The sequence below is a fragment of the Fringilla coelebs genome (genome assembly GCF_963513975.1).
Source record: "Fringilla coelebs genome assembly, contig: SCAFFOLD_30, whole genome shotgun sequence".
Classification (NCBI taxonomy): Eukaryota; Metazoa; Chordata; class Aves; order Passeriformes; family Fringillidae; genus Fringilla; species Fringilla coelebs.
In genome coordinates this window covers 6,270,027-6,292,225 of record NW_028167448.1, presented here as the reverse complement: position 1 = coordinate 6,292,225, position 22,199 = coordinate 6,270,027, and the positions used below count along the sequence as shown (strand labels likewise).

The window sequence follows — 22,199 nt, the reverse complement described above, 5'->3', positions numbered from 1 at the left end:
TATTGCAGAAACTAGTAGTATTTGTAGTCCTTTTGTAGTATTTTTTCCCTAATATTTTTCTCACACAGGGTAAAAGGGACCACTCTGGGGTCCCTGGAGACATTTCTGGGGCACATTTGGGGCAGTTTTGGGTCTGGGGAGGGAATTCAGAGAGAACTTGAGGCTCTGGAGGACACTTGGGGGAGCTGAGTGAGCACTTGGAGGGGCACTCAGGGATTCTGAGGGAGAGTTCGGGGTCCGGGGCAGCACTTGGGGGTGCAGGGGGGCCCTGGGAGCTCAGGGAGGGGAATTTGGGGCCCTTCGGGGTCCGGGCGGGCCCTTGGGGGGCTCTGACAAGGCTCTCTGGGGCGTGGGGGGTGATGGGAGTTGTAGGCACGGGTATCATAGGGTTGAACGGGGCCACGGAGCATGACGGGTGTTCCAGGCGCAGCTGCACTGGCTCTAGGTGGGGCGTGGGGCATGACGGGAGCTGTAGTCCTGAATGGAATAGCACTGGAAGGGCGCCGAGGAGCAGGATGCGAGCTGTAGTCCCTGAAGGGGCACGGACATGGCATTTGAGGGTCCAGGAAGGCTCTTGGGTACACTTTTCATCCGAGATGCGCCTTGAGGTCCTTGGGGGAACGTAAACGGTTTAGGAGCCCTTGCAGGGAGCTCGAGGAACTCTAATCAGACTCTTTAGGGCGCGGGGAACAGCAGGAGTTTTAGGTGCGGGACTGTGTTCTGAGGAGCTCTGGGGCCGCAGGAGATGAGAGGAGATGAATTCCCAGAAGTGGCTGTGCCGAGCATCTGTGGGGTTGGGAGCACTCAGGGGGTGGGGGATGCTTTTGGGGGGTCCTGAATGGGCGCTGAAAGGGCACAGAAGGATCCTGGAGGGTCTGAGGGACATTTATGCGACAGTTGAGGGCGGAACCCTGGGTTCTGTGGATCGCAGGGCATGACGGGCATTGTAGTTTCGGCTCCAATGGAGCTCAATCTGGTCACGGGGCATGACGGGAGCTGTAAACAAAAGAAAAATGAGGCCCATGCCAGGCACTGTCCTCAAGGCCCTGATCCCTGGCGCTGATTGGCTGCAGGCAATGATGGATGGGATCTTCAGCAAATGGCATGCAGTGGAGGCGGGAACAGCGCATTCAACCTCTCCAATCCCTCCCAGTACAGCCCAGTTCATCCCCACTACAGACCAGGACAATCCCTGTACAGCCCAGTTCATCCCAAGTAGAATCCAGTACAACCCCAGTACAGCCCAGATCATCCCAAGTAGAACCCGATAGAACCCCCGTGCCCCTCCAATCCCCCCCAGTACAGCCCAGTCCCTCCCAATACACCTGAGTTCTTTCCCAGTCCCTTCCAGTTCCCCACCAATGTCATCCATAGGATGCCCCGGTGTCCCCAGTTTTCTCTGCAATGTCCCCAGTGTTCCCAGTTTGTCCCAGTATCCCCCAGTATCATTCCCACTATTTCCCAGTGTGTCCCAGTTTACCCGCACTGTCCAGTCCAGTCTACCCAGATTCCCCCTGTTATATATGTGTGATTAATTCATGCTGTAAGTAAATATATGTATGTATAAAATATTACACTAATCCACCACATGCTCTTGACCACTCCGGCCGGGAGCATAGTCTCATTCCTATTCAAGCAGTTCCTGGAACACGCTAAAGATAATATCAAGTCTTTAGCTTATGAAAGGAGCCTTCTTGGGCCATGAACGTCGACTCCCTCGACTATTCACGAAGGCGATGCCAGGAGCTGATTACATCGGGCTTCCTGAAACACCAGCACCACCCGAGTACATATGAAAGAAAGCTATACCGACATCGAGGCACGCCTTTTGCATCCGTATGGACTCGGCCATCCATGTGAAAAGAACATCCAGGAAGGACCGAGAGGACTGTAGAAGCACCGGGACTGATTTTTTGCATCCCTATGTTCTAACTCTACATATGAACAAACACAAGGGACATCCTGTGTTATTCAGGCCTCGGGGAGAATATAGGGTATATAAACTCGCGGTACGAGACGACTGGGGTGAACTTCTGGGGAAATGCTGGCACTCTGTCAGTCGGATCCAGGTTCACCCAGCGCCAATTTCCGGAGTTGACGCTGTCTTCGCTGTGGCTGATTTTTTTTTTTTCAATTTGTAATTATGAAATCTTTGTCAAATTTTTTAAAATTTGGCTGCGGAGTCAATCATTTTAACATCCCTCAGCATTCCTCATGTTCCCTGGTTGTCCCAGTCCTCCCCAGTGTTTCCAAGGACAGTTTAATTTCTCAGGGTTGCTGTGGCAGCCAAACCCAGCAGTGGGGTCAGTGCAGTGCCCATGGCCACAGCCCCTTGCAGTGGCCCAGGGCAGCTTGGGCTGATGATCCACCCTCACAGCTGGCCCAGGGCAGGTCTGCAGTGGCTTTGGTGGCATCTTGGGCTGGCACACACCTGAGCAGTGTGTCTGTTTACAGTGGGGAAACTCAGGAGTTTGAGATTGCTTTAAAAACTCCAAAAAGGGAAAACCCCTCTTAGGCTGGGCGCAGCCAGCTCTCCAAGCAGAGCAGGTCCCAGGGGAGTGAGGACAGACAGGATGGGGCTGGGGAATGTGGAGCAAGGTTGTCCACACTGGGTCAGAGCTCAAGGCACAGCTTCTGCGGGCAGGCCAGAGCTGCTGAGGAGAGACCCTGGGTCAATATCAATCACAGAATGCTGCAATCACCTCTGATCTAAAGAGAAATAAAATAAAATACATCCATTAAAACAGGAATGTGTATTTCTGACAATATCTTTGAAATTTTTCTCCATAACTGGACTAGGAAAACTTTAATGACCTGCTCAGGGCTTTGGTTTTGTTTACATCAGACTCAGTCCCTGAGAGTATCTTCAAAAAACTTCTCAAGAACTCAATGTTAAATTTAGACTCCAAAGTTTCTGCAAGTTTTAATGGGTCCCACAGAGGGACACAACTGGGAAAGTGTCCCCAGGTTCCAGTTAGAGCAGAACAATAGAGGCAGTGATGGCAGCTGGGGACAAACAAGGCAAAGGTGTCTCTGGTGCTGAGCCAAGCTGGATGTGTTTCAGGAATGCAAAGGGCCAAGACCTGAGCCCCAGCCCCTGGCCAGGCAGATCCTGTCCCTCCCTCCTTGCTCAGGGCTCTTCCTGGGATGGGCACTGGCATGTGGGGATGTGCAATGGCAATGGCAGGAGCATGGGGCGGCCCCTGCCAGGCTGCTGAGCAGGGACAAGGAGGCAATGAGGCCCCAGCCCTGCAAGGGTCACTTGTCTCCTGCTCCTGGCTCAGGCCCAGGCCCAGCAGCCATGGCCCAAGTGCTGCAGGAGTTGGCTCTTTCAGGGCCTTGCAGCTGCTGCACATGCCTGTGCCCTGTGCAGCCCAGGCTGTCCTACGGTGTCCCTGCCCTGCGCCTCTGTCCCTGCAGGCTGTCGGCATCCCCCAGCTGCCCCACCTGGCTGGCCCCTTCCTTTGCTGACAGCTCTGCCTCCTGCCTGCCTCTGCCTGCCCACACAAAGCCTTGGGCTGATACCAAAAGGGTTCATTCCATTTTTACACTGCCTGTGGACTTTGAGCACAGGAACAAGGCATGCAGGGGCTGCTGTTCACTGCAAGGATGGTTCGAAGGATAGAATAAGACATCTGGCTCAAGGATGCAGGGACAGAGAAAACAAGGAGTGAATCTGGGAAGTTGGGGTGGGTTTTATGGAAATGGGTAAATTGTAATTCACATTTAGTGGCTGTGTATAAGCAACACACTGGTAGAATCTCGTGTCCATGTAAGTTTAGAAGTTAACCCGTGATGGACCTCAGACCTGCATAAATTATGCCTCCTTAAACACCAAATTAGTGTTAAGGAGCCTTATTGTGATATTTTGCACAATTGGTGACAACAGAGCCCCACAGATCCAAGGAGTCAAGCTGTGACACTGTGGAACCCCATGGAACAAAGGGTCCATTGGAATGCAGTGGAACCCCATGGAAACACAAGTCCATTGAATCTGAGCAAGGCCTCGTGGAACCAAGGAGAACATTGCTCACATTGTGGAAGCTCATGGAGCCATGGGGTCATTGTGACAGTGTGGGGCTGCAGGGAACCAATGGTCCATTGGGACACTGCAGAACCTTCTGGAATCAAGGGGATCATGGTATGCTCTGGAACCTCATGGAACAAAGGATCCATGGTGACACTGCAGTGCTCAGACCATTGTTGACAGTGTGAAAGCTCCTGGACCCAAAAGTCCATTGTTGCACTGCGGGGCCCTGTGGAACCAATGGGACCATGGTGACACTGTGGTGCTCCATGGAACCAAGGGGCCATTCTGGTTCTGCTTTGTCTCATGGAGCCAAGGGGCCACTGAGACACTACTGGGCCTGATGGAACTAAGGCAGCCTTGTGACACTGCGGGGCCCGTGGAACCAAGGGTGCATTGGGAGATTGCAGGGCCTCTTGGAACCATGGAGACCATTATGGCCCTTCAGAACCCATTGGAACCGAGGGGCTATTGTGACACTGCTGGGCCTCGTAGAATCAAGGGGACCATAGTGACACTGTGGAGGTCCCTGATGCAAACGGGACATTTGGACACTGCAGAACCAAGGAGACCATTGCTGTGCTACAGGGCATAATGGAACCAACAGGGCCATTGTGACACAGCAAGGCCTCATGGAACCATGGCGGCCATTATGACACATGGGCCTCTTGGAACAAAGGGCACAAAAGTGACACTGTGGGGCTCCAAGGGACCAAGGGGGGGATTCTTATGGTGCAGAACCAAGGAGACTATTGTGAGACGACAGGACCCCATGGAACTAAGGATTCATGGGACAGTGTAGGACTCATGGAACCAAAGGTCCATTGTGTCATTGCGGGGCCTCATGGAACTAGGGGGGAACAATTGTGATTCTGTGGGGCCCAATGGAAGCAAGGGGCCTGTGTAACACAGCTGGGCCTCATGCAGCCAGGGGGCCACTGTGATCCTGAGGAGCCCAAAAGAACCCTGGGGCCATTTTGACACTCTGCAGCTGTGGACACCGTGAGAGGCATTCCCTGGGCTAGGGAGACACAAAAAGCTTCCCTCAGAAGCTGTTTGACCCCATTGGCTCCTTCCCCTTGTTCTATGTCCCTCAGCCTCTCCCTCCCCATTCCCCCATTGGCCCCCATCTTTGTACTGCCACAATGCCACTGATCAGCCCCTACCTCTGGAGATACAGAAATCTGGGGTCCCCCAGGAGTCCTGCCTTGTGACCCTGAACATCTCACTGTATGGCTGCAGTATACATCTGTGGATACCATGCAAAGGCCCTTTTTACTTCCCTACCCTTGGCTTTATTAGCAGCTATTCGGCTGCAACAATGGTCCATTATGGCAGTGTGGACCCAAGGACACCATGGTGACACTATGGGACCTCATGGATCCAAGGGGCCATTGTGACACTGAAGAACTTCATGGAACCCAGGATCCATTGTGACACAGCAGGGCCTCACTGGAACAGAGGAACCGTTGCTGACAGTACAGAAACTCATGGAACCAAGGGTCCCTGGTGACACAGCAGGGCCACATGAAAGCCAGGAGAGCAGTGACATTTAGGGGCCTCATGGAACCAGGGTCCATTATGACACTGCAGAAACAAGGAGACCATTGTTGGTGCTATGGAAACTCACGGAACCAAACAGCCATTGTGACACTCCAGGGCCTCATTGAACCAGGCAGACCATTGTGACACCACAGATCCTCATGGCACTAAGGGTTTATTGTGACACAGCAGGTACCCATGGAGCCAATTGTCCATTGTGACAATGTGGATCTGAGGAGAGCATGATGACACTACAGAAGCTCATGGAACCATGGGTCCATTGTGACACAGCAAGGTCTGGTGGAACCAAGGAGACCATGGTGACATCATAGAACCTTGTGGAACCAAGGGTGCATTGTTATGGTACAGAACCAAGGAGACCATTGTGACAGTACAGAACCTCACGGGACTAAGATTCCATTGTTATACAGTGGGGCTTCATGGAACCAAGGAACCACTGTGACACAGCAGGACCACATGGAACCAATGGTCCATAGAGATACTGCGGATCCAAGGGGACCATAGTGATGTTGTGGAACCTCGTGGGACCACGGGGCCATTGTGACACTGTGGGGCCTCATGGAACCAAATATTCATGTTGTCACAGTGGGGCTGCTTGTGACCACTTGTCCATCGTGACACTGCAGATCCAAGAGGCCAGGGTTACACTCTGGCAGTTCATGAAACCAAGGGGCTATTGTGACACAGCAAGGCCTCGTGGAACCAAGGAGAGCATTGTGGCAGTGCAGAACGAAGGAGGCCATTTTGACAGTAGGGAACCCAATGGAACCAATGGTCCATTGTTATACAGCAGGGCCTCATGGAACCAAGGGGCTGTTGTGAATCTGTGGGGCGTAATGGAGTCAAGGACACCACTGATACTGAAATCCACTGGATAGAAACTTTTGAACACAGTTCTGAGTACTTTAAAACAGGTCTTCTTTATTACAGCATGCTGGTCACTTGGGTCATCCTTCCTCCATCTGAGTGCACTGAGCATCAAATGAAAAGAGTTATCACACACACTGATTATGTATCCATTAACTACCCCACTTCCTCTGAGTTTATTTGACATAGTTGCACAACTTATCAGAAACCCTTACATGGTTCTTTGTGGTCTGTCTTCAACATCCAGTGTCCTTTTTAGGTGGCTGTTCTTCGACCCCCCCGTTTTCAGTAAAGGCAATATTATTATTTTGCATACCTTCTGTTTTTTCAGCTTTGCAGAGCTAAGATGGCATCCTGCTTGCATTTTGTTTGACTTCTGTTTGCCAGAGGTACATCCTTCATCAGTTTCTCCTAGGCTGGGCTGTTCTGTTCTCCTGTCCTTGACAAGAGTAAATGTTGTTCTGTTGTCCTGTCCTTGTCTCAGTGCTCGGCCCGCATGAGGCGTCTGCAACCCCCTCCAATCTATGCGCCTGGGGTGGGCAAGTGTTCCTGGGGGAACAGGGATGGGACAGCTGGGCTGGACTGACCCAAGGCATGTTCCATTCCATGTCACACCATGATCAGCAATCAACTGAGAGAAGTGGGGAGGCAAGGGGGGTAGGGGATTAATTACTTTTTTAGACATTTTTTCTTTCAAAAGAGCACCAACAAATACAGAATCTTCTCCTTCCACAAGGTGGTTAAATATTTTCTGCTGATAGGAGATTTCCTGTGGATTTGCTTGTCTTCTGTTTATGGCCTTTTCTTTTTGTGGTTGGTTTGTTTGTGGAGTTTTTGTGGTGTTGTGGGTGGGTCTTGCTTTGGTTTTTTGATTGGGTTTGGGGGTTTTTTTGGTTTTGTTTTCTTTGGTGGGGTTAGGGTTTTTCCCTATTGAACTGCCTTTCTTCTGAAGCATCACATTTTTCTGCCCTTTCTAGGGGCTTACTTGGCACCTGATGACAAGACAAATTTACCCAAGTCAGTCATCTCGCCCAATTACATTTTGTAGTCACCATTGACTAGATGAGTTCAGTCACAGACTCCCTGCAATTTGGCAGCGTCCACAAAGGAATTGAAAGTATATTTCATGTCCTTGTAGAGATAATAGAAATATTCCACAGTGGTAGTCTAGGGCTGGTCACTGAGGGGTGTCACCAGGACGTAGCTGCCAAGAGGACTCTGTACCATGGATGATATTTGGCCCTCATTTTTCAGCCAAATTTCTACCCACCCTATGTTCCACCCCTTCAGCCCAGCTCTCTCCAGTCTGGCTCTCAGGACACCACAGCAGACCCTGTCACAGGCCTGGCTGAAGTCTGGGCACACAACATCCCCTTCTTTTCCCTCCCACGTGGGTTCTGCAGTCCCTGCCCTGTCCTGCCAGTGCCTGGAATGGCTGCAGGAGGATTTGCCACATCCCCTTCCCTGATGAGCCTGACCAGCCTGTGACTCTGCCAGTCCCTCTCCCTGCCCTGTTTGCAGACTGGTTTCATGTCTGCCCTTCCCAAGTGCCCAGGACCCTCTGGGATGGCTCTGGCCTTTTCAAGGGGTCTGAGAGGGTTCCCACAGTGACACTGCCCAGCCTTCTCAACATCCCTGACACCAAAGGCCTTTTCCACATCCCTCAGTTCCAAGTCAGCGCCCAGAACACAGCACAGCCCTATCCAGGTCCTTGGGGTGTGTTCAGAAGGGAGGCAGGTGTGATTTCTCCCCACAGACCCTGACCCTATCCAGTGTATCTCTGTGCAGTCCATGGCTGCCCTGAGCCTTTTTCCCTGGAGCCTCCCTGTCCTGGATGTTTCTCTCTATGCAGTCTTAACCATGACCCAGCAAAGAATTCAGGTGGTTTCCCAGAGGATGTTACTCTCAGAGTGAAGTGGCCTCAAGGCACTGTTAGTGCCACTGGAATTGTGCCACCCCCGGGTGCTGCTGATGGTGTTTCTGCTCACTGGGGTTCATCTCCCCACACATACACCTGATGCACTGCTGAGATCTCCTCAGCACAGAGCAGACATGGCCAGCTGGCCTGGTCACTTTGTGTCCCTCCATGCAGAGACAAACAACCTCCTGCAGGTGGGGGAGAGGCCAGTGCTGGCCATGGTGGCTGCAGGGGCTGGTGTGGGACAATTGCCCTGAGGCACCTTCCCAGGCTGTCCCCAGAACAAAGACACAGCCCAGGCCCTGCTCCGCTGCTCCCTCAGGTCCATGCCAGGAGTTCTGGCTGTGCCAGGACACTGCTGTGTGTTCCCCTGCACATTCCCCCTCTGTCCCAGGCACTGGGCTTTGCTGTGCCAAGGCATTCCTGGAGCACATTGCTGACAGCAGCTCTAGAGGAGAGCAAAGCCTTCCTGCCCTGCCCTCAGGAGATGCCCTTGCCTGATGGAGCTGCTGTTCTGGAGCCCAGCTGTGTCCCAGCAGTGCCCATGGCCTGTCCCTGCCTGTGGCCACAGCAGGGACACGCAGCAGGACAGTGACCAAGCTGCCAGAGCACTCGGCTTTACAGCCACAGCAGGGCTGGGAAGGACAGCGTGAAGTTGGGCAGGACAGCTCTGAAAGGACCACTCCCTGCTGCTCCCTCACTGTGCTGCTCTGCTGGGACTCTTCTTCCCTTCTCCCCTCTAACTTCATGCAGGTCTCTGAGCTGGGATCCCAGATAAAACAGGCACTGCAAGGGAGTTTATTTTCTTCAAATGCAGTGACAGTCCAAACCTTGGTGTACAGAGCTTCTGGGTCAAATTCTAGAGGTGAACAGTGAATTTGATGGGAGGATTAAAAAGTTTCATTGAGGTTCTTTTTAGGAGAGAAAAACCCACTGAACATTACCAAAGACCTGGGAAGGCCTGTTGGGCCTGTCATGAGTTCCATTCCAAAAGCTGTGCAGAAGCAAATGGGAAATTGGTTGCTTCAGAAATCATCCAGTTGTCATTTTCCTCAGGGCATCCTTGAGCTCGTGGTTCGTCAGGCTGTAGATCAGGGGGTTGAGGGCTGGAGGCACCACCGAGTACAGAACTGACACTCCCAGATCCAGGGATGGGGAGGACATGGAGAGGGGCTTCAGGTAGGCAAAGGCTGCAGTGCTGAGGAACAGGGAGACCACAGCCAGGTGAGGGAGGCAGATAGAAAAGGCTTTGTGCCGTCCCTGCTCACAGGGGATCCGCAGCACAGCCCTGAAGATCTGCACATAAGAGTAAACCATGAACACAAAACAGCCAAATGATAAAAAGGCACTAACAGCAAGGGGCCCAAGTTCCTTGAGGCAGAAGTGTGAGCAGGAGAGCTTGAGGACTGGGGGCACATCACAGAAGAACTGGCCCAGGGCATTGCCCTGGCACAGAGGCAAGAAAAAGGTATTGGCTGTGTGCATGAGAGCATTGAGAAAGCCACTGGCCCAGGCAGCTGCTGCCATGTGGGCACAAGCTCTGCTGCCCAGGAGGGTCCCGTAGTGCAGGGGTTTGCAGATGGACACGTAGCGGTCGTAGCACATGACGGTCAGGAGGGAAACCTCTGCTGACATGAAAAAGACAGAGAGAAACACCTGTGCAGCACATCCTGAGTAGGAGATGGTCCTGGTGTCCCAGAGGGAATTGTGCATGGCTTTGGGGACAGTGGTGCAGATGGAGCCCAGGTCACTGAGGGCCAGGTTGAGAAGGAAGAAGTACATGGGGGTGTGCAGGTGGTGGCTGCAGGCTACAGTGCTGATGATGAGGCTGTTGCCCAGGAGGGCAGCCAGGGAGATGCCCAGCAATAGGCAGAAGTGCAGGAGCTGCAGCTGCCGCGTGTCTGCCAATGCAAGCAGGAGGAAGTGGTTGATGGAGCTGCCGTTGGACATTTGCTGCCTCAGGAAATGGTTTTCTCCTTAGGAGGAAAAGGACAGAGCTGGGCCAGACATAGAGCAAAATATATTGCATATCCCATAGCAACTCAACATTCAGGGTCTGTCTTTTTAGCAACACTTCTGCGCATTCCCCTCACCTGGGCTCTGGATTTTTCAGGCATTGGGAGCAGGGACTCACAAATGGGCTCCAGAGGATTCCTTCTTTTTGTGCAGAGAGAGACAGCTGAGAATGCTGGGTGATCACCAATTTAATGGACTCGTGAAACACCAAAAAGCTTTTCAGCTCTGCTGTTTGCAATTTGCTCATCTGAAAAACTGAGCTGAGAGAATTCCTTGTATTTGTTCATCCAGCTGCACCTGCCACAGTTAGGAATGGTTGTGGGTGTTTGAAATCCCTGATATTTCTAATGCACTGCAGGTGAAATCGTGTGGGTCTGAGAGGCATAGGGCTGGTCTCTCAGTGCAGGGACAAGAGAGCAGCTCTGGCCATCAGGGCTGTTCTCAGCTGCGCCTTGCTGACAGCTTGGAGCTGAAGGAGAGGCACCCAGAGGAGTTTCCCTAGAGAGAAACGGGGCAGTGCTGAGGGCAGAGGGCTCTGGGGTCAGAGAGCAGATGGACAGAGCCCTCCCCTTCTCTCAGGGTGCCTCATTAGGATCTCAGCTGTCTCCTGCCAGGCTGGTGCACAGAGGGAACATTGCAGCTGCCCAGGTGCAGCTGCCCAGCAGCATTTCCCTGGCCCTACCACTGAGCTGTCTCCTTCCTGGGGATCCCAGGCAGCCCAGAGACAGCACGGGAGAGCAGTGCCCTTCTGGAGGGCACCCTGCAGCCCTGCAGGACAGCCAGAGGATCAGCTGAAGGGCTCCTGAGGTCACCTGGGCACTCTGCTCCCACAGACACATCTCCACATCAGGATCCAAAGGGTTCCTGCCTGGATGGGCACCTGCCGTCCCCAAAGCCTTGTACTGCCTCAGAAAACCCAATAGTGGCAACAAGGACAGCACAGGCACCTGTCACAATGCTCCTGTCAGGGTAGGAGGGACACAGAGACTGATGGAAATCAGGGGCTTGTCCTTCCTTCCCTGGGCTCGGGCTGCTGCAGGGGCTCTGCACAGCCGAGCCCCCTGGGATGAGGGCAGGGGCTCTGCTCAGGATGGGAAAGGAGACCAGGGAGGAGCTGCTGGGGGAAGGTGACTGAGCCACAGGGACAGCAGGGAGGTGCCACATCCCCCTGCCCAGCATTTGTGGTAGCAGCTCCCTGTCCCTCCCTCCCCGTGTCTCTGCTGAGTGGGGCTGTTCCTGCCAGCAGCATCTCCCTGTGCCCAGCTCCACTCCCTGCCAGGGCTCACAGAGCCCATCCGCACCCCGTGGCCCCGGGGCAGCTCTGCCTGTGCAGGGACCTGTCCTGTGCCTCTGGGGGGCCTCAGGGAAGCCCCACTATGGAGCTTGTTCTGCTCCACTCCAGGACATCCAGGAGAGCCACCCTGACAGGTCCTATCAGTGCTGGCATTGTCAGAGACACTTCCAGGAACTTACCTGCATTGCCATGCAGCCAGAGACTCTCCGTGTCCAGGGGCTGTGCAGATTTCTGCCCTGATGGGGTCTCTCCTGTCCTCCCACCCCAATCATTTAACCTCTTTGTCACTTGTGCTGCCTTCCCTTGCTGCCCTGCAGGTACTGCCCTGTCTGCCCTATGGCCACCTCCTCTGCACCAGAGGAATCGGGAGAGCCCATGAAAAGATCATGGAAATTGTGGGATGTGGCAGCCTTTGGAGAAGCCTCCAGGAATGAGAAAATTACCTTTCCTAGAGGCAGGGAATTATTTATTCAAACACTGGGAAGACTTTTCCCCTAGCGAGAGCTCAGTCACCCTCCCAGCCCAGGCTGCCTCTCCTCTCTCTGTGCCTCTGTGCTGTGCCCAGGGTGGCTGCAGGCAGTGACCCAGTCCTTCTGGGCTGTGCACAGGAGCTGCTCCTGGCCAGAGCTGTCTCTCTGCAGTGCTGCCCTTGCCAGGAGCTGCTTCTGCGCCAGGAGCCCAGCCCAGCTCAGCAGCACAAGCACAGCACAAGGACTCTTGTGGTTTCGGTGCTGAGGCCCTGAACATCAGTCCCCGAGAGGGAGTTGAAGAAATCTCTCAAGGATTCCAAGTCATAATCCAACTCCAAAAGTCCTTGAAGTTTTAATGGGTCCCACTGAGGGACGCAACTGAGAAAGTATCCCCAGGTTCCAGTTAGAGCAGAACAATGAAGGCAGTGATGACAGCTGGGGACAAACAAGGCAAAGGTATCTCTGGTGCTGAGCAAGGCTGGATGTGTTTCAGGAATGCAAAGGGCCAAGACCTGAGCCCCAGCCCCTGGCCAGGCAGATCCTGTCCCTCCCTCCTTGCTCAGGGCTCTTCCTGGGATGGGCACTGGCATGTGGGCATGTGCAATGCCAAGGGCAGGAGCATGGGGTGGCCCCTGCCAGGCTGCTGAGCAGGGACAAGGAGGCAATGAGGCCCCAGGCCTGCAAGGGTCACTTGTCTCCTGCTCCTGGCTCAGGCCCAGGCCCAGCAGCCATGGCCCAAGTGCTGCAGGAGTTGGCTCTTTCAGGGCCTTGCAGCTGCTGCACATGCCTGTGCCCTGTGCAGCCCAGGCTGTCCTACGTTGTCCCTGCCCTGCGCCTCTGTCCCTGCAGGCTGTCTTCATCCCCCGGCTGCCCCACCTGGGCTGGCCCTTCCTTTGCTGACAGCTCTGCCTCCTGCCTGCCTCTGCCTGCCCACACAAAGCCTTGGGCTGATACCAAAAGGGTTCATTCCATTTTTACCCTGCTTGTGGACTTTCAGCACAGGAACAAGGCGTGGTGGGGCTGCTTCCCCTGCAAGGATGGTTGGAAGTATAGAATAAGACATCTGGGTCAAGGGTGCAGGGACAGAGAAAACAAAGAGTGAATCTGGGAAGTTGGGGTGGGTTTTATGGAAATGGGTAAATTGTAATTCACATTTAGTGACTGTGTATAAGCAACACACTGGTAGAATCTCGTGTCCATGTAAGTTTAGAAGTTAACCCATGATGGACCTCAGACCTGAATAAGTTATGCCCTCTTAAACACCAAATTAGTGTTAAGGAGCTTTATTCTGATATTTTGGACATTTGGTGACAGCAGAGGCCGACAGACGCAAGGGGTCAGCCGTAAAACTGTGGAACCCCATCGAACCAAAAATCCATTGTATCAGAGAAGGCCTTGTGGAACCAAAGAGACCATTGCTGACAGAGTGGAAGCTCATGGAGCCATGGGGTCATTGTGACAGTGGGGGGCTGCTGAGAACCAATGGTCCATTGGGACCCCACAGAACCTTCTGGAACCAAGGGGATCATGTTGTGCTCTGGAACCTCATGGAACAAAGGATCCATGGTGACATTCCAGTGCTCAGACCATTGTTGACAGTGTGAAAGCTCCGGGAAGCAAAAGTCCATTGTGACACAGCAAGGCCTCCTGGAACCAAGGGTCCCTTTTGGCTCTGTAGGGCTTCCCAGAACCAAGGAGACCATTTGGACACTCTGGGGCCTCATGGAAGCACCTGCCACTGTGACACAGCAGGGCCACGTGGACCCAAGGGGCCACTGAGACACTGAGGAACCCCATGGGACCAAAAGTCCATTGTTCCACTGTGGGGCCCTGTGGAACTAATGGGACCATGGTGACACCGTGGTACTCGATGGAACCAAGGGGCCATTCTGATTCTGCTTTGCCTCATGGAGCCAAGGGGCCACTGAGACACTGCAGGGCCTGATGGAACTAAGGCAGCCTTGTGACACTGCGGGGCCCTTGGAACCAAGGTGCATTGGGAGATTGCAGGACATCATGGAAAAATGGAGATCATTAGGGCACTTCAGAACCCATTGGAACCAAGGGGCCATTGTGACACTGCTGGGCCTTGTGGAATCAAGGGACCACAGTGACACTGTGGGGCTCCATGGGACTAAAGGGCCATTCTAACATTGTGCAACCAAGGAGACCATTGCTTTGCTATGGGACATCATGGAACCAAGGATCCATTGTGCCAAAGCAAGGCCTCATGGAACCATGGAGACCATTATGACACATGTGGCCTCATGGAACCAAGGGCACGGTCGTGACACAGTGGGGCTCTGAGGGACCAAGGGCCATTCTTATAGTGCAAAACCAAGGAGACCATTGTGACACAATGGGGCATCACAGAACCACAGATCCATTGGGACACAGCATGGCTGCGTGAAACTATGGAGGCCATTTTTACTCTTTGAGGCCTTGTGAAACCAAAGGGCCATTGTGGCACTTTGTGTCCCCATGGAACCAAGGAGTCCATTGTGACACTATGAGGCTTTGTTGGGCTAAAGGGCAGTTGTGACACTGTGTGGTACCATGGAACCAAGGGACCACTGTGACACTACAGGGCCCCATGGAACTAAGGATTCATGGGACAGTGTAGGACTCATGGAACCAAAGGTCCATTGTGACATTGTGGGGCCTCATGGAACTAAGGGGGGACAATTGTGACGCTATGGGGCCCAAAGGAAGCAAGGGGCCTGTGTGACACAGCTGGGCCTCATGTAGCCAGGGGGCCACTGTGATCCTGAGGAGCCCAAAAGAACCCCGGGGCCATTTTGACACTCTGCAGCTGTGGACACCCTGAGAGGCATTCCCTGGGCTAGGGAGACACAAAAAGCTTCCCTCAGAAGCTGTTTGACCCCATTGGCTCCTTCCCCTTGTTCTATGTCCCTCAGCCTCTCCCTCCCCATTCCCCCATTGGCCCCCATCTTTGTACTGCCCCAACGCCACTGATCAGCCCCTACCTCTGGAGATACAGAAACCTGGACTGCCCCCTAGGAGTCCTGCCTTGTGACCCTGACCATCTCACTGTATGGCTGCAGTATACATCTGTGGATACCATGCAAAGGCCCTTTTTGCTTCCCTACCCTGGGCTTTATCAGCAGCTATCCTGGCTGCAACAATGGTCCATTATGACAGTGTGGACCCAAGGACACCATGGTGACACTATGGGACCTCATGGATCCAAGGGCCCATTGTGACACTGAAGAACTTCATGGAACCCAGGGTCCATTGTGACACTGCAGGGCCTCATTGGAACAGAGGAACCGTTGCTGACAGTACAGAAACTCATGGAACTAAGGGGCCCTGGTGACACAGCAGGGCCACATGGAACCCAGAAGAGCAGTGACATTTAGGGACCTCATGGAACCAGGGTCCATTATGACACTGCAGAAACAAGGAGACCATTGTTGGTGCTATGGAAGCTCATGGAACCAATCAGCCATTGTGACACTCCAGGGCCTCGCTGAACCAGGCAGACCACTGTGACACCACAGAAACTCATGGCACTAAGGGTTTATTGTGACACAGCAGGGGCTCGTGGAGCCAATTGTCCATTGTGACGATGTGGATCTGAGGAGACCATGGTGACACCATGGAAGCTCATCAAATCATGGGTCCATTGTGACACAGCAAGGCCTGGTGTAACCAAGGAAACCATTGTGAGATCATGGAACCTTGTGGAACCAAGGGTCCATTGTTATGGTCCAGAACCACGGAGACCATTGTGACAGTACAGAACCTCACGGGACCAAGATTCCATTGTTATACAGTGGGGCTTCATGGAACCTTCTTGTGGGAACTCAGCGCACCACTCCTGACGTCCAGAGCTACCGAGAGAACCCTTGGGGGGCTCGGGAGCCTTGGAATGTTGCCAAAAGTACCTGGTGGCTCAACTTTGACCCTTTGAGAGATGTACCACCTGTATATGGGGATATGACCGCCCTGTAGGCGGTCAGAGTGCCTTTGGCTGCCTTGCTGGTCAGTCCCCGGCAGAAAGAAAAACTTTGTAGATAAGAAATAATAAACAACCTTGAAGACCGAACCTGAGAGTCCAGCCTGGTCCTTCGAATCCCAGGGAGTGAACCCATCTCACCCTTGTCTCGGCAGAGACAAAAAACAGCCGGCTCGGACAGGTTCTGGACTGTGACAACGGACCCTTGGTTTCATGAGGTTCCATGATGTCACAATGGTCTCCTTGGTTCTGGACCATAACAATGGACCCTTGGTTCCACAAGGTTCCATGATCTCACAATGGTCTCCTTGGTTCCACCAGGCCTTGCTGTGTCACAATGGACCCATGATTCGATGAGCTTCCATGGTGTCACCATGGTCTCCTCAGATCCACATTGTCACAATGGACAATTGGCCCCATGGGTACCTGCTGTGTCACAATAAACCCTTAGTGCCATGAGGATCTGCAGTGTCACAATGGTCTGCCTGGTTCAGCGAGGCCCTGGAGTGTTACAGTGGCTGCTTGGTTCCATGAGCTTCCATAGCACCAACAATGGTCTCCTTGTTTCTGCAGTGTCATAATGGACCCTGGTTCCATGAGGTCCCTAAATGTCACTGCTCTTCTGGGTTCCATGTGGCCCTGCTGTGTCACCAGGGCCTCTTGGTTCCATGAGTTTCTGTAGTGTCAGCCCCAGGTAGGGAAGCAAAAAGGGCCTTTGCTTGGTATCCACAGATGTATACTGCAGCCATACAGTGAGATGGTCAGGGTCACAAGGCAGGACTCCTAGGGGGCAGTCCAGGTTTCTGTATCTCCAGAGGTAGGGGCTGATCAGTGGCGTTGGGGCAGTACAAAGATGGGGGCCAATGGGGGAATGGGGAGGGAGAGGCTGAGGGACATAGAACAAGGGGAAGGAGCCAATGGGGTCAAACAGCTTCTGAGGGAAGCTTTTTGTGTCTCCCTAGCCCAGGGAATGCCTCTCAGGGTGTCCACAGCTGCAGAGTGTCAAAATGGCCCCGGGGTTCTTTTGGGCTCCTCAGGATCACAGTGGCCCCCTGGCTACATGAGGCCCAGCTGTGTCACACAGGCCCCTTGCTTCCTTTGGGCCCCATAGCGTCACAATTGTCCCCCCTTAGTTCCATGAGGCCCCACAATGTCACAATGGACCTTTGGTTCCATGAGTCCTACACTGTCCCATGAATCCTTAGTTCCATGGGGCCCTGTAGTGTCACAGTGGTCCCTTGGTTCCATGGTACCACACAGTGTCACAACTGCCCTTTAGCCCAACAAAGCCTCATAGTGTCACAATGGACTCCTTGGTTCCATGGGGACACAAAGTGCCACAATGGCCCTTTGGTTTCACAAGGCCTCAAAGAGTAAAAATGGCCTCCATAGTTTCACGCAGCCATGCTGTGTCCCAATGGATCTGTGGTTCTGTGATGCCCCATTGTGTCACAATGGTCTCCTTGGTTTTGCACTATAAGAATGGCCCTTGGTCCCTCAGAGCCCCACTGTGTCACGACCGTGCCCTTGGTTCCATGAGGCCACATGTGTCATAATGGTCTCCATGGTTCCATGAGGCCTTGCTTTGGCACAATGGATCCTTGGTTCCATGATGTCCCATAGCAAAGCAATGGTCTCCTTGGTTGCACAATGTTAGAATGGCCCTTTAGTCCCATGGAGCCCCACAGTGTCACTGTGGTCCCTTGATTCCACAAGGCCCAGCAGTGTCACAATGGCCCCTTGGTTCCAATGGGTTCTGAAGTGCCCTAATGATCTCCATTTTTCCATGATGTCCTGCAATCTCCCAATGCACCTTGGTTCCAAGGGCCCCGCAGTGTCACAAGGCTGCCTTAGTTCCATCAGGCCCTGCAGTGTCTCAGTGGCCCCTTGGCTCCATGAGGCAAAGCAGAATCAGAATGGCCCCTTGGTTCCATCGAGTACCACGGTGTCACCATGGTCCCATTAGTTCCACAGGGCCCCACAGTGGAACAATGGACTTTTGGTCCCATGGGGTTCCTCAGTGTCTCAGTGGCCCCTTGGGTCCACGTGGCCCTGCTGTGTCACAGTGGCAGGTGCTTCCATGAGGCCCCAGAGTGTCCAAATGGTCTCCTTGGTTCTGGGAAGCCCTACAGAGCCAAAAGGGACCCTTGGTTCCAGGAGGCCTTGCTGTGTCACAATGGACTTTTGCTTCCCGGAGCTTTCACAACTGTCAACAATGGTCTGAGCACTGGAGTGTCACCATGGATCCTTTGTTCCATGAGGTTCCAGAGCACAACATGATCCCCTTGGTTCCAGAAGGTTCTGTGGGGTCCCAATGGACCATTGGTTCTCAGCAGCCCCCCACTGTCACAATGACCCCATGGCTCCATGAGCTTCCACACTGTCAGCAATGGTCTCCTTGGTTCCACAAGGCCTTCTCTGATACAATGGATTTTTGATTCCGTGGGGTTCCACTGCATCACGATGGACCCTTTGTTCCATGGGGTTCCACAGTGTCAAAGGTGACTCCTTGGGTCTGTGAGGTTCCACTGTCACCAGATGCCCAAAATATCAGAATTAGGTGTCTTAAAACTAATTTGGTGTTTAAGAGTGCATAATTTATTCAGGTCTGAGGTCCTACATGAAATAATTCCTAAACTTTCATAGACATTTAGTTCTTCCAGCATGTTCCTTCTATACGGTCACTAAATGTGAATTTAGCCTTGCTCCTGTGCTCAAAGATCACAGGCAGGGTAAAAATGGGATGAACCCTTTTGATATCATCCCAAGGCTTTGTGTGGGCAGGCAGAGGCAGGCAGGAGGCAAAGCTGTCAGCAAAGGAAGGGGCCAGCCAGGTGGGGCAGCCGGGGGATGAAGACAGCCTGCAGGGACAGAGGTGCAGGGCAGGGACAACGAAAGACAGCCTGGGCTGCACAGGGCACAGGCATGTGCAGCAGCTGCAAGGCCCTGACAGAGCCAACTCCTGCAGCACTTTGGCCATGGCTGCTGGGGCTGGGCCTGAGCCAGGAGCAGGAGACAAGTGACCCTTGCAGGCCTGGGGCCTCATTGCCTCCTTGTCCCTGCTCAGCAGCCTGGCAGGGGCCGCCCTATGCTCCTGCCCTTGGCATTGCACATCCCCACATGCCAGTGCCCATCCCAGGAAGAGCCCTGAGCAAGGAGGGAGGGACAGGATCTGCCTGGCCAGGGACTGGGGCTCAGGCCTTGGCCCTTTGCATTCCTGAAACACATCCAGCTTGGCTCAGCACCAGAGACACCTTTGCCTTGTTTGTCCCCAGCTGTCATCACTGCCTCCAGTGTTCTCCTGTAACTGGAACCTGGGTACACTTTCTCAGTCGTGTCCTTCAGTGGAACCCATTAAACCTTCAAGAAACTTCAGTGTTTCAATTCAAGTTTGAGTTCTTGAGAAGTTTTCTGAACACTCTCTCAGGGACTGAGTCTGATGTAAACAACACAAAATCCCCAAGAGGCTCATTAAATCCTTGTGCTGTGTCTGTGCTGCTGAGCTGGGCTGGGCTCCTGGCACAGAGGCAGCTCATGGAAAACCAAGAAAAGCTTCAAAGAGACATTTCTCCTGAGGAGCAGCTCCTCTCCCAGCCCAGCAGGGCTGGGGCACTGCCTGCAGCCACCCTGGGCACAGCACAGAGGCACAGAGAACTTCAATCAGTCAGGGCTGGCAGGATGCTGAGAAGTGACTGGGGGAGAATCGCTGCCAGCCCTTGGCACAGGAACCTCTGGCTGCAAGACAAGTCAGCTGCAGCTCCTGCAGTGATCTCCTAAAGCTGGAACATTCCAATGCCTACAGAATCTGTGAGTACATTTCCTGATTATCTCTTATGCAGAGCAGGCAGGGGCCCTGGGCTGCCTGCAGAGCAGGGTCCTGCAACTCAAGGCGCTGTGCTGGGGCAGGGACTCTGCTGCCTGCCAGGGAAAGCTCTCCGTCAATCCTGGGAGCTGCTCCCAGCACTTGGGGACAAGATCTGGGTGGAAGGAAACAGCTGGTAAGGCTTGGACATATTCTCCTTGTGTGATGAGGATGCTGCATTGTTAAGGACTGCTCTCAGCATTTATCCCTAGGATATTTCCTAGCAAACTAAGTTATAAGCTCAGAAAAGCAGAACCTGCATAAAAGAGAAAAATCATGTTTTTTAAAACTACATCTCTGGGATGCCTGGATGGGAAATTGCACACAGATATTGTCACACAGATAGTGTCACAGATGTCTCACTTTGGGTTGAGAAAAATCAAAATCTCCCCTCAGACCTGAATACACCAGGCAGTGAAAGAAATCAGCACAGGGGCCCGTTAAGGCAGCAACAGCATCATTTTTCCAGCCTCCTCAGGATTGCTCTGACATTGCCATCAGAGCCTGCAGGGCCAGAGCTGTCCCTGGGTAGTGCCTGAGTTGGGAGAGGTCTGTAGGGCAGAGCTGAGCCCCCAGGGCTGAGCTGGACTCTGGCAGCACAGGCAGGGCCCAGCCCTGGGCACAGGGAAGGAGCTGCTGGCAGGGCCAGATCCATGCAGCAGAGCCCTGGGCAGGCAGTGGGGGGAAAATGACCGTGTGCTGGGATAGTTTAAATTCTCCAGAAACTGAAGTAAACCATAACTACTTATTCTACAGATCTCCATGCCAAGACACAGCAAATGTCCAACAGCAGCTCCATCAGCCACTTCCTCCTGCTGGCATTGGCAGACACATGGCAGCTGCAGCTCCTGCACTTCTGCCTATTGCTGGCCATCTCCCTGGCTGCCCTCCTGGGCAACAGCCTCATCATCAGCACTGTAGCCTGCAGCCACCACCTGCACACCCCCATGTACTTCTTCCTTCTCAACCTGGCCCTCAGTGACCTGGGCTCCATCTGCACCACTGTCCCAAAGCCATGCACAATTCCCTCTGGGACACCAGGACCATCTCCTACACAGGATGTGCTGCGCAGGTGTTTCTGTTTGCCTTTTTCATTTCAGCAGAGGTTTCCCTCCTGATTGTCATGTGCTACAACCGCTACGTGTCCATCTGCAAACCCCTGCACTACGGGACCCTCCTGGGCAGCAGAGCTTGTGCCCACATGGCAGCAGCTGCCTGGGCCAGTGCCTTTCTCAATGCTCTCATGCACACGGCCAATACATTTTCCCTGCCCCTGTGCCAGGGCAATGCCCTGGGACAGTTCTTCTGTGAAATCCCACAGATCCTCAAGCTCTCCTGCTCACACTCCAGCTTAAGGGAACTTGGGCTACTTGCTGTAAGTGCCTGTTTAGCTTTTGGTTGTTTTGTATTCATTGTTTTCTCCTATGTGCGGATCTTCAGGGTTGTGCTGAGGATCTCCTCTGAGCAGGGACGGCACAAAGCATTTTCCACCTGTCTCCCTCACCTGGCTGTGGTCTCCCTGTTCCTCAGCACTATCATGTTTGCTCACCTGAAGCCCCTCTCCATGTCCTCCCCATCCCTGGATCTGGGAGTGTCAGTTCTATACTCGGTGGTGCCTCCAGCCCTGAACCCCCACATCTACAGCCTGAGGAACCAGGAGCTCAAGGCTGCAGTGAGGAGACTGATGACTGGACAAATTCAGAAACACTAAACTGATGGGAATCTTCTGCAAATCAATTGTTATAAAAGTCGTGTTTGATACATCTTGTTGGTATTATTTTGGAGGCTGTTTTACTTTGTTTTATTATTTTAATATTGTCCACAAAGAAATAGGATGGCTTGTACCATTTCTCACTTTGTTTCTCTCAAAATTTGCAGTGGCCCAAACTCTGTTGATGAGGAGCTGTGCTTTCAGTGGTTGGAGACAAACATCATGGCTGGTGCTCTGCAAGGGCCCTAGGGAGACAGGAATGAGCAGTAGAGCAGAACTGATCCACCCACAGTGTGCCGGACAGCTCAGGGCAGCGTCCCAGAGCGTCCTCATGGAGCTGCCAACAACATTTTATCCTCTGCAGCCCTGGCCTCTCCCCCAGCTCACAGAGGTGCCCCATCCTTGCAGGCACAGACACAGCAGCACTGGCTCAGGAGCCCCTGTTTGCATTGCACAGAGCAGGCAGGAGCACCCCCATGCTGTTGGTGTGGG

General features: G+C 53.4%; 1 pseudogene across 1 annotated transcript; it reads left to right on the top strand.

Moving 5' to 3' along the window:
- The first annotated feature begins 1,701 nt into the window (after positions 1-1,701).
- On the top strand, positions 1,702-21,707 carry LOC311165845 (olfactory receptor 14A16-like; annotated as a pseudogene). The gene is made up of 2 exons: positions 1,702-1,836; positions 20,836-21,707. The product of its transcript is annotated as an olfactory receptor 14A16-like (transcript).
- The last annotated feature ends 492 nt before the right edge of the window (positions 21,708-22,199 follow it).